Source organism: Condylura cristata, unplaced genomic scaffold (assembly GCF_000260355.1).
Source record: "Condylura cristata isolate star-nosed mole 26May11 unplaced genomic scaffold, ConCri1.0 scaffold00033, whole genome shotgun sequence".
In the NCBI taxonomy this organism is placed as follows: domain Eukaryota; kingdom Metazoa; phylum Chordata; class Mammalia; order Eulipotyphla; family Talpidae; genus Condylura; species Condylura cristata.
The window spans coordinates 15,722,632-15,735,842 of NW_004567134.1; positions in this window are offsets into that span (position 1 = coordinate 15,722,632).

The window sequence follows — 13,211 nt, forward strand, 5'->3', positions numbered from 1 at the left end:
AATTTGAAGAATATATCTAATCCACACATTTAAAAAATTCAGTGAAGTTCAAGTAGGATAAATTCTAAAAGCAAAAATACAATCATCTCCATAAGTGAAGAAAAAGTATCTGACAAAATTAAACACCTTTTCATAACACATGAAAAAAACCACCCGAAGTCCACCAGAGAGTAGAAATGCACATCTTCAATCTGATGGGGCATTATGAAAAATTCACAGCTAACAGCACTCCTATTGGTGAAAGGCTGAAAATCACCCCCACCCCCAGATCTTGAACAAGACAAGGGTGTATGTTTTCATCACTTCTGTTTAGTAGTGTGCTACAGGTTCTAGCCAGGAATATAGTCAATAGTCAAAAATAAATAAAGGTCATCCAGATTGGAAAGAAAAAAGATTGTCTCTATTGCAGAAGGTATGTTTATGCAGAAAATCCTAAGGAATTCACAGCAAACCTAGAAGGAAACTTAGAGCTAGCAAAGAGTTCTGCAAGGTGGCAGGACACAGACCAATATGCAAAGCCTAAGAAAACAATGTCATTTACAAGTAAGAGGTCACAATCTTAGGATCAAACTTAACAAATGGGGTGAAAAACTCTTATAACCAAAGAACTACAAAGCTTCTTTGAAAGCAACTAAGACCTACATAAACAGAAAGACATCTGTGTCTGTGAATTGGAGGACTCACTATTGTTAAGAAGGCAATACTGCCCCAATTTCCCACAGCCTCAATGCATTCCCTATCAAAATTATGCATATCTTTCCCTTGTCCCCCTCCCCTGGAAACTGGTAAACTGACCCAAAAATTCATACAGAAACCCAAAAGACCCAAAATAGCCAAAACAATTTTTTTTTAAAAAGTAAAAGTTGGAGGAATCATACTTCCCAATATCAAAACTTCCTGTACCTACAACAATGAAGACTGTGGTGCAGGCACCAGCACAGGCAGACATCTGGAACCGAATGAAAGTCTAGAAGGAAATCCATGCACTACAATCAACTGATTTCTGATAGGGTGCCAAGACCATCCACTGGGAAAGGAATAATCAACAATTCAATGAAAAAGGCACTAGATGAACGGAACATATACATGCAAAAGAATGGTCCTCCCTCGTGCAACATAAGTACTCAGGCAAAATCACAGACCCAATGTGAAAGCTAAAGTGGACACACAGGTTATAATTTCAGTGACCTTGAATCAGACAACAGTTTCTTAGATATGACATGAAAAACAGGAGCAGTAAAATAAACTGGACTTCATCAAAGCCAAACACTTTAGTGCTTCAAAGACAACAAGCAAGTATAAAGACAACCAACAAAATGCGAGAAATATTTGCAAATCATATACAGGATAAAGGGATCTCGTAGCCAGAATACATAAAGAACTCTTAAAACTCAACAACAAAAAGATAAATAACCCAATTTTTAAATTGACAAAGGACATGAATACATTTCTCCACAGAAGATTTATAAATGACAAACAGTACATGAACCCATGCTTGATATCATCAGTCACTCAGGAAATGCAAATCAGAACTACTACAATGAGATACCACTTCAGTTTCTATTATAGTGTCTATTTGAAAAGAAAAAAACCGAAAATAACAAATGTTGGCAAGGATGTGGAGAACCTTGAACTCTTACAAATTGCAAGTGGGAATGTAGAATGAGGCAGCTGCTGTAGAAAACAGGATGAGAGTTCCTCCAAAAGTTAAACTAGAATTACCATATGATTCACAATAGCACTTGAAATCTATGCCTCAGAGAACTGAAAACATGTTCACACAAAATTGTGTACATTAATAATCACAGCAGTACTATTCATGAGAACCAAAAGACGGGAACATCCAAATGTTTAACAACTTGTGCCTGGACGAATAAACAAAATGGATATCCACATAACGGATTACTATTCAACCATCAAAAGGAATGAAAAAATGACACATACCCAGTATGGATGTAGCTTGAAAACACTATGCCTCATGAAAGAAACAAGCCACAAAGGCCATATACTGTGTGGTTCAAATATATAAATGTCCAGAGTAGGCAACTTCATAGTGCACAAAGTAGACTGCTGCTTGTCAGACACTGTGGGAAGAGGGGAATTGGGAGTGGCCAATGGGCACACTGTTCCTTGTTGGGTGAGAAAGTGTTCTGGAATTAAATTTTCTGAGTGACAGTACAACCTTATGAATATACTAAAAGCATTGACTTGCATATTTTAATTGCTATATAGTTTAGTAAGATAAGTAAAAGAACAGCACATGTAGCATCCATGGTAGGCGGCTTTTAGTGACAGATACCAGAACCACCACCTCCACTGATTAAATCCATGAGAAAGTTCACAGCTTGTGAAACAGAGGCCAAAGCAGTAGTCTTCAGCACTGAAGGCTCCAGCTGAACATTGGTGTCAAGGACACAGATAAAAAAAAAAAACTCTTGTTCTGTAGTCTTCAGGACTTCCTTTAGGCAATTAGTAAGGTATCACCTCAAATGACTCTACATCTGAGCAAAACAGTGTCCCAAGGTGGGACCTTCCCACACGTTTTTCTTAAAAGAGAAAACTTTCTCCCAAATACCCCAGAAAATAGTATGGTCTCCATCTTCACTGCTAGATTCTCTAGAAAGATTCCATTCTCCAGTAACTGGAACCCTAGTGAGAGAATAAGGAGAACCCAGCTTGGATCTCTGTTATGGGGCACAAAGGAATTGATGCCTGGTTACTCCTCTCTAAGGTAGGATGACTTGTAAAACAATTCTCTCCTACTTGTAAGTGAAAAACATAAAAATAAATAATAAAACTCTTGTAAAACCTGGCAAAATTTCAAATAGACAGTATATATAAATTAATATATACCAATGACTGGTAAGTATGTGAAGAAATCTTGACATTATGAATCATAAGGGAAGTGTCATTTCTAAAATTAAAACCATTGTAAAGCCAACAATTTGTGAGGCTATATAATAGCTCAGCAAGTCAAACAGTGCTGATGGGAAATGGCACGCCCACTTTGGAGAACAGCTTGCTAGTTCTTAGAAAGTCAACCACCACCTACCCCATGACCCACCAATTCCAGTCCTACTTATTTATCTATGTGAAATAAAAACATGTCCACAGACTTATTCAAAGAATTTCAGCAGCCTATTCATAACAGACCCAAAGTGAAACCACCCACATGCCTAACAGAGAAGAGATGGACAGCTTGTGGTGCGTCCACAGCAGAGCATCACTCAGCAGCAGGGAAGAATGCACTGCGTGAGCAGCCCAAAGCAAATGGACTTCACAGACGTGAGCAGCACATATTGTGTGATTCCACTTATATGATGTTCCTGCTCATGAAATGATAGAAAATGGAAAGGAATACAAGAAACCCTTCTGGGCGGATGGGAATGTTCCAGATACTGAGAACTGGGCTGATGGCACAGGTGTGTGTGCTTATCAACATCCACTTAGACTGGTGCCCCAAGACCTAGGTATTTCAGTGCATATTAATTTCACTTCAAACAAAAGAAATGGAAAAGGGGAGAGGCAGAGCCAGGATGAAAGGGATGACTGTCCAGAGCCCAGTCAGATGAGGCAGGACATCCAGGCTAAGCAGTTTGCCTCTAATGTTTCAGGACCTTGGAGATGACGTGGGAGGTGTTTAAGCAGAGCATTTGGTTTCAGCCTTGGGGACCTTCTCTGTCTTGTTACCCTGCTGTGAAGCTTCAGAGGCTGACTCAGCTTAGCTCCAGGTAGCTGGGCTTTGCTGTTCCTTCCAGAAACACCTTGGAGCAGAGGCTCAACTGGAGGCAGAGCAGCCCCTGGGTCTCCCCTTCTCAAATCCCCTGGGGCCAAACAGTGAGGAAGAACGCCTTCACAACCCCTGCTTTCCTGAGCAGAGTGGGACTGAGGTTCTGAGAAATCTTAAGTGCCTGCCACCAGTCAGTCCTGCTCTGATTTCTCACTGCTCAGCATGGGTGATGACTCAGCGTGGGGGAGATGGCCACAATGCTCAGCCCAAAGCCTCAACTGCCCTCCCTACAGGGATTTGGGGTTTCCGCTCCTGACCTGTCCACTGTCCATTCTGTCCAGGCAGGATGAAGGCAAAGAGGGCTTGAACTCTGAGGACAGACTGGTGGGGGGTGGGAGGAGATGGTATCCTATTTAAGCATCTGTTTTTTGCTCTGTGTAATGCGATGGGTGTTTTCAGTCTTTGCATGGAGGTGATTACTGGGGGTGTGCCCTTAGTAAAAAACCTGCAGAGAATGAGGGAAACAGGGTAGAGAAGGGGGAGGATGGGAAGGAGGATGGCAGACTGTGGAGGAAGAGCAGTGTTGCCCCAGGTAAGGTCCAGGTTTAGCCCTGATCCACTGGGGACTATGGCACTAATCATACCACAAAGCTATTCACCATCCCAGATGAGATGGGGACCAACCTCTTGCACATGCCAGCACTGATGGGGGATGCTATTCTAAGGCTGTCACCCACTGGCAAGACTCCTGTCAATAGGGGCAAAATGGTTATGGAGCTCCAGTGGGGACCCGACAGCCACTACTATAGGGGTAAAATACCCATTGCTGGGGGGTTTTGGGAGTTCACACAATGGGCTGTGAAGAGACAGTAGCGATGCTTCAGCTTCAGGAGGAAGGGCACTTAGCGCTAAGGGTGAATCTGTCCGGTGCAGATGTAATAGTTTTAGGGAATGGAGCAGGAAGAGCATCCAAAGTCTGATCAAAGCAAGAACAACATAAAAATTATTTACCAGTTAGAAGCTGAACCTTAGAGGTCCTCTTTAGTTGTAGATGATGGCAGTGGCCACCTACCACCTGGTCTCACCAGTTTACTTTCCTTCCATGCATGTGGGGGTATCCGTGCACCCCTACCCCAGACAGTGAGCCTTGGTCACCTGTCCTCCCTCCTATCCTGACATTTCCCTATTATGGGCTTCTAAGAACTTGAGACGCAGCCTCCAGGCATCAGCTGGGCCATCCAATCCAGGATGCTGTTTTTGATGGGTTATTAAAAGAGAGACATTCAGGGCACATTTAAAAAAATAATAATAGTTTATTTTCACATCATTTCGTGCCTTTTCCCATCTCAATTGTAATCCCCGTGGGCTTCCCATCACAAATCACCCCGTGTGCCATCATCACAGTCCAATGCACGCCCCCCCCCGATTTTTGATCCCACTCCTCACTCCATCCCCATAAAATGTCTCTGGTATATAGTTGTTCATTATTATTATTACCCCCCACACACAGATCCTTATGCTCCTGCTATGAGTGAAACCACCCGGTATTTTTCCCTTTTCTTTCTGGCTTATTTCACTAAGCATGATCCCTTCCAGCTCCATCCATGTTGCTGCAAAAGACATGTGTTTCTCTTTTTTGGTTGCTGAGTAATATTCTGTTGTGTATATGTACTACATCTTTTCAATCCAGTCATCTACTTTTGGGCATCTGGGCTGTTTCCATGTCTTTCCTATTGTAAAGAAAGCAGCAATAAACCTGGGGGAGTAGGTGTCTTTTTGAATCAGGTGACCAAGGCTCGCTGTCTCGGGTAGGAATGCACAGGTGCCCTCCACGCACATGGAAGGAAGGTAAACAGGTGAGACCAGGTGGTAGGTGGCCACTGCCCCAAATCCCTGACTGCCCATGTCTCTCCTAATAACCCCCGGCACTGGTGGAAGGAGGGAGCACTGCCTTGGAGTCAGACGACCGCCCCGCCTTGTTGACTGCGCTCTCAGCTGGCTGCGTTTCACCTGTGAGTGAGCGGCTTCACTTCCTTGAGCCTCAGCTTCCCGTAGAAGAACCAGCGACCCAACGTGCCTGCTCAGAACAGGGAGGAGAACAGGGCCTCTTGTCAGGACAGGTGCTCAGCACCTAGGGGGCCCCAACACATGTTCACACTTTGCCCCTTTCCCTTCTGGAGCAACAATGCATCCTGGGGCAGCAGCTGTCCCAGGTTCACCCCCCACACTGGCAGGCTGGGCTCACCCTGCCGGATTATCCCAAAGGGCCCCTTGGCCCCTGAAAGCAGCCCCCTGAGCTGTGATTTTCTGATCTCAGTTCCAAGAACTGCTCCACAAAGGCTGGATTACTTCCTGTCAGTTGCCATGAAGCCTCATCTCCCTATCACTCTCTTTGTTCCCCTATCCTGACGTCCTTTCCTGAGAAAGATGGTTGGCCAGGGTGGAGCCATTGCCAGTAAACTGTCTTTTGTTTAGAATCTCAAGAAACTGATGAGGAGCCCGGCTGGAATCTGCAAGTGAGGATGCCAGAGTGGGTGTCGGTGCCTGAGTGCCGATTTCCGCTTTTTATGGAAGCGCCTCTGCAGGCTGAGGTGGGGAGGGCTGGGGGGAGGAAGGGGGGCTCCTAGGACACAGATGTCAAGGCACAAATCACACAGTCACAGCCAACCCTGCAGTCCAAGACTGTCTCCTGATAGGGTCTAGGGGTTGGGGATGGACACCTAAGTGTGGATGTCCCTGCCCTGGATCCTGGAACTACTATATGCAGGAGAATGGATCTGCGTTTGACCCTGGCAAGGCACCTTCCCACTAAGTGATCGAGGGAATTTTGCTGACACGTTGTGCCTCAGTTTCCACTTCAGTAAAATGGACACAACAGTGGCAATGAATTCACTTTTTCCTGACTAGGAGCACTTCCCTCCTTCACAGGGCAGGTGTTTGGGAAGGACTGGCTTTGGTCTCTAGCCCCAGGTGGGGTGTGTCTTCAGCCCTGGTCCAGGAGCATATCCAGTCCCCCTTATTCTTGAGAGAGAGGTGTTGCACCCCCATGGCTCGATGAAACTCAATTCCAAGGCTTCCAACGGAAGTGTTGAGGGGGGGGGGGTTGCAGGGAGATTAGGGTTTCTGCTCAGAGCTAGTCATTAGTCTCCATGAAAGGAGAACTTGAAGAGCTAGCACAAGGCCAGAGAGAAGGGAGGGAAGGCTCCTGACAACATCCACGGCCTTCAATACTCACAAACTTCAGGAACAAAATTAAGAAAATACCCATTTACAGCTGCTTCAGAAAGAACTGACACTGGAGGATCGACCTCACAAAGGTGGAAGACCTACCCAAAAGCCACAGAACATTCCTGAAGGGCTGACAGGAGCGGGCAGAGGCTACCGCCTGCTCATGGACAGTCAACAAAATGACTGTCCTGCTTAAACTGACATACAAATTTAACACAACTCTGTGAAAATCCCAGCAAGGTTTTTTGTTGTTGTTGTTCAAGGAAACCAAGTCAAAGCATTGGAATTTGTATAGAACTATAAAGGTCTGCCATTGTGAAAGCAACCTTAAGAATAAAGGAAAGAAATGGAGGATATCACGTCAGCTCACTCCCAGCTTGGCTATGAGGTAACCGTACCCAAGACAGGATGATGCTGGTGCCAAAGCAGATACATGAAGCACTGGGTGCAGGGGCGGGCAGGAGCAACGCACACACCAGCACCTGGCCTCAGATAAAACATCCACAGCCATGAAATGGGGAAAAAACAGATTCTTTAAAAATGGTGCCGGGGAAAGGGGAGAGCCACATGTCAAAGAGTGAAATGGGATTACTGCTAGCATCATACACAAGAAGAAACTCCAGACAGACTAAAGGACTGAAGACCTGCAACAGTAAAATACATGGGAGAAGCCATAGGACTATGTTCCATGATCTCCACAATAATGAAATTTTCTGTGACTCACCCCTATGGCAAGGAAACGAAAGACAGAAACAACTTGGATGGCCTCACTTTGAAAAGCTTCTGTACAGTGAAAGAAAATACACAATGATTAAACAGCCTACTGATTGGGAGAAAGTATTTACACAATCTATAAACTGATGAGGGTCTACCATTCAAGATATGTCCAAAAAATCATGCAATTCAACCATAAAGTACAAATGAACAAACAGGCAGCAGACAAGTCACAAAAGAAATAAAAATCCAGCAGGCCAAAATATGTAACAGGAAGTATGTTCATTATTAACTTAGTCAGAGAGACGAAGATGAAAACAAATGTACCCTCACATGCTTGAAGACAGCTGTGTCCAGCAGAGCCACGACCAGCAGTGGTGAGGACGCCTGGGCACAGGCAGCCTCTTGTGCTGCTGGCGGGAATGTGACCTGGTGAAACCTCTATGGAAAGCCATTTGGATTTACCTTTTAAAATTAAAAATGGGAGCGCTCCCTGGTGGCACAATGCATAGCCACTTCAGTATGAGTTCAATCCCCAGCCAGGGAGGTGACCCACAGGGCACAGCAGGCCCCTCCTGGCCTACCTGCTGCTCCCCTCAGCAGTATATTTCAATCTTCCCTTCTGCTCTCCACTCTGTCTCTGGTGAATCCTCTCACCGCCCTGACCTCTGGCCAATACCCAGTTCTGTAAGCATAAATAAATAAATCTTAAAAAAATAGTAGTAGTAAATTAAAAGAGGGTACTCTGGGTGGAGTCCAACCCAAGATGTCCGCTGTCTTTCTAAGAGGAAATTTGGGCAGACACACAGAGGAAAGACAATGTGAAGAGATATGGGGAAGACTGTGTCTCCAGCCAAGGGAGAGGCTGCAGAAGAATCCCTGTGGATACCTTGGTCTTGATGCACAGCCTCCAGAACCATGAGGAAGTTACCACCCGTGAGGCACTTTATCCTGGCGGGCGGAGAGGACAATGGGCAGGAGTGGCCACTGGGGACCCCCAGGCAGCTGCTGTGGCTTTTCAAGCTGGAGCTGCCAACGGACCCAGGGTGGGGGTCACTCTGGGGTCAATGGGCAGCTGGCACTGAGGTGTCAAGAGACAAGCTGAAAGGAGCTGAGGCCAGATGTGCCACAGCCCTCGGGACCTGGCTGTGCTGAGAAGGGCAAGACCAGCCGTGATTCCGCCCATTTGGAAAACAGTTCGCTGGCCACATTCCCGCACATTTCCACACCTCTGGCACTGACTTGGCCCCCGAGTCTTAAATAGACTTCCTGGAAACCACAGCTTTCAACTATCTCTTGGACAAAATGGCAGTTTTCAAAACTTGGCCACACTAAAAGCAGTCCTTATCAACAAGGATCAGATCACATTTCTTCCTTTTGGCTCACTGTCACACCCAGGGTAGACTTCAATTGTTTTCTGAAAACTTGGCATCTGGACACTTCTAATGTTTTTATTGCATGTAGGCCTACAAGCGATACACACAGATATAGTTACGCATGCAAACATCTGCACACCAGCATGTGCACAGTTATATATGTGTCTGCACGTATAGCTCGCGCCACTTTGCTGTGTCCTGATGAAAGCGGCAGATGCACACATCGAGCTGGGCAGTGTGACACAGCTGTAACCGCACCCAAATCAAGGTTCCAACACTTTCATCTCTCCCTGGGCTCCACTGTCACACAGTAACCACCATCTGGCTTCTAGCCTCCGACTATTTTGTGCATAGGCTTTTCACTTGATGAAAAGCTTTTCAGGTTCACTCATGTTGCATGTCTGTGGCTGTTCTTTTTAGTTGCCGAGTGGTGTCACAGGCCTCAATCTACCCCTCCACCTGCAGCTCACAGGCAAGGCCAGTTCGTTCAATGGTTCACGTGGAATCTCAATGAACAGACTCTCAGGAGTGAATGCAGGGAACTTTGAGATCATCAATCTCAATTTTCTTATTTTGCACGAGGTCCAGAGAGAAAAAATTACTAGTTCAAGGTCACACTGCTTAATCAGGGAAGAACTAATATCCAAACCAAGTCTTCTACTTCTCCAGCAGGTCAATGCTTCTTTTTATTGCTTTTAATATCTCACCGTCTCTTAGACAAATGTGAGAAAAATACATCTGCTACTTCCTAAAAGGACACATCCTTTCAGAGATGTAAGTGGGGCTTTGTTCTGCAGGATAGAAACCCATTTGTTCCCTATAAAGTTTGACATTTTTCTTGGCAAGAACTGTAATGTAAGCCTTTCAACCTCTGGCGCCTAGCCTCGTCTATCTGCTTTGCTCTCCCCAGAGTCTCATTTGGAAGGGGAGACCAAGAAAAGGGCGAGGCTTGTGTGGTCTGAAGGACATAGGGCTAGAAGAAACAGCTTTGCTGTGGAACTCCAGCCTGGCACTGAGCCCGGAAGGTGCTGACAAGCAAGAAAGGCGAACAGAAAAGCCCCAAGTAGGTATTGCTCATCTTTTCCTTAGCTTTTCATGTTCCAAAGCACATGAAAATAGCAACTTAAAAAATCTTATGTTCTGTAATGTTTACTGTGCATTATTTACAATAGCTGGAAACCAGCTAAGTGCTGGTTGGATAAGAAAACATGGCCTACCTGCTCATAAGAGTGTTATTCCACCATAAGAAAAGACAAAATGCTGTCATTTATAACAAAATGGAAGGCGTCTGAGGGACTCATGTACAGTAAGGCATGTCAGAATGGGCATGTTTATGTAGTGGACAATTTCACAAAACAAAATACTTATAAAATTATCAAATACTAATAAATGGAGTGAGATTAAAGTGGAGGGGAGAAAGTGGTGGGGACATAAGGGGTTGGTTGGGGGAATGCCCAGGTGTGCAATTACTGTGTTATAAAATAAAAAAAACAAAAGTCATGAAATAGTTATTATAAAATACTTTTAAGTCACTAAGTATTTTGTGAGTTTTAGTTGAAGTACTTAACTAACACTCCACTTGTTCTATAATTATGATAACCTTCCAAAGCTCCCCCTTTACTCACTTCTTTGAGTGTCTATTTTCCCACTGTCTAGTTGTACTTATTCAAAATTTCCCTTCTAGACTTGATGATCACCGGTGTGATTGTGGAAGAACCCTGGCCAGGGAGCTACCCATACAACATAGCAGAACTCTCCTGCCCACGACTCCCCTCAGCAGTGCATTTCAGTAGACCCACTGGATCCACTCCCCACTCTGGTGAATCTTCTCACCCACCCTCCACACCCTTGGCCCACATCCAGTTCCTCTATGCAAAAACAACATTAATGTTCATGAAAATAATCTCTAACCTATGTAACATCATCCAAATATAAAGTTATATACAAAGATAGAAAACTTACCAACTTACTCATGAGAATACTTCTGAGGGTGACTAATACAATTTCTTGAGAAACTACTGGGCAGGAGACAGGCACTCTCAAAGCCCTGCCCAAGATGACAGGCCCATTTCATTTTCATAGATTCCTGGGTGAAATCAGAATTTCAAAATGTTTGGAAGATTCTATCAAGTTAACATATACTATGTATTACATGGCTGTTCTCTTACTATGTTTGGTAAAGCCTGTTAATATTCACATTAGCTTCCAACAGAGTCTGGATCACATCCACAGGAAGACACTTTTTATCTAGCATGGTTGGTGGACAGGATTCACATATCCAAAAAAATTTTTTCAAGACATTAGGAAACCTTTGTAAATGAGGCCTCAGGATTTGGGGTGTCTGCAGCAGAGGGATGAACCCGCCCTGCTGTTCAGCCCTGTGTTGGGACCCTGTGGTGTGATGGTGGGTGAGTGAGTCTCCCTCTCTGACCCTCAGTTTCCTTACCTGCAAACTAGGGAGGGTCCCTCCTATGGGAAAGGTGGTGAGGATCCAATGAGACAGCAAGAGAGAGAGAAAGGCGAGGCAGGAAGTTGGGTTTCTTCTGTCCTTTCGCCATCTGATGACTGGTCACCAACTATTTGGGCTGCCACGAAGGAGCCCTATTCTCAGATGCTGAGGGGAGCAGCGGGTGGGTCAGGAGAGGTCTGCTGTGCCATGCTGCTATAGGCATGTCCACACCTGCCCCACTGCAGGACAAGGTGCCCGTCAGCACCCACAAAGGAAGAGCTCGCTGTCACAGCTCTCGGGCGCACCTCCCAAACATGCCAGTGGGCAGTCTGCTTGTCCTGTGACTCAAAGATCTCCATCTTTTTATATAACTTTATATTTGGAATTTTTAACATAGTTTACAAATCTCCTCCTCATATATTTCCCCATTCGAACCTTTCACAAAGCAAGTCACGGCCTTCCACTCTGTGTCTCATCGCTGTAACTGAAAAGCAGGGGAAGAGTTCCTCCTACACTGCAAGAGTACCACCAGGACTAAGGGAAGTCCTGGATACAAAGTACTTCACATAGAACGCAGTAGAGCACAGAGGATGGTCAGGGTCAGGCTGGGCTGGGACCCCATCTCTACTTGCACGTGCTTTCTGGGTCTTGAGAGTGGTGATTATGAACGGGCCTGTGACTGGGACCCTCCTCATGGAGTGCCAGGATGGCCCAATAAACTCACCCGTGTGAAGAGAAAGAACTGAAGATGAACATGGGCCGAGACAGGAGGATACAGATCTCACCGGGGCCTGGGAGTGGGTGGGACCTGCTGCCCCAAAGCCTCTCTGCTCCCTTTCCAGCCACTGGACCTCACTTTCATCAGCTGAAGCATAGGCTGTGAGTTCTATGGCACTACAGCAACTTTTAACATTAAAAAAATATATATTTATGCATACTGAATGGGGTACAGGCCAGGGGTGCAGGGGCAGTGAGAGGATTCGCCAGACACAGGGTGGGGAGCAGAACAAGTAGATCAACAAAGTACACTGCTGAGGGGAGCAGCGGGTGGGTCAGGAGAGGTCTGCTATGTGGGTCACCTACAGGGCTGGTGACCGAACTTGCACTGAAGCAGTTACGGTTAGCTTCACAGTGCTGCGCTCCAACCTGCTGCACCACAAGGGAGGACCCAACTTTTTTTTTACACTATTCCCTTTCAAAAGGGGCAAGATGGTCTATGGAAGAGCATGGAGTCTGGATTCAGAGTGGATGTTGATAAAATCACAGAACAGCTTCCCCCCTCCCCAAAATCCTACCTTCCTAGAAAATAGTTAATGATATCAACCAGGATGGGTTCCCCCAGGGTGAGATGATGCATTGAGCTCACATTCCCAGCAGCCCCCCACAAGCACAGGACCAGACCCCACATGGTGGGGTCTTTACAGTTGTCCTGCAGCAGTAGTTTGGCTCAGAGGCACAATGACGACTCCCAGCCTGTCACGGCATGCTGTAGGGTGTTTACTATTCTGAGTTTTCAGGGCGCCTTCCAATGCCTTGTGTGGCAATGGTGAAAGGGTAGGCCACTCCAGAGAACAGTCAGCCTCCTGGTTCCCTCATTCTTCTGCCTTCCAGAAGCCAGGGGAAGGAGGGCACCCTGCTAAGGACAGGTGAGGCATCTGGGCTTGGGGGTCAGACAGATGTAGGCTTAGTCCTGTCCAGGGAGAGACCTGCCAGC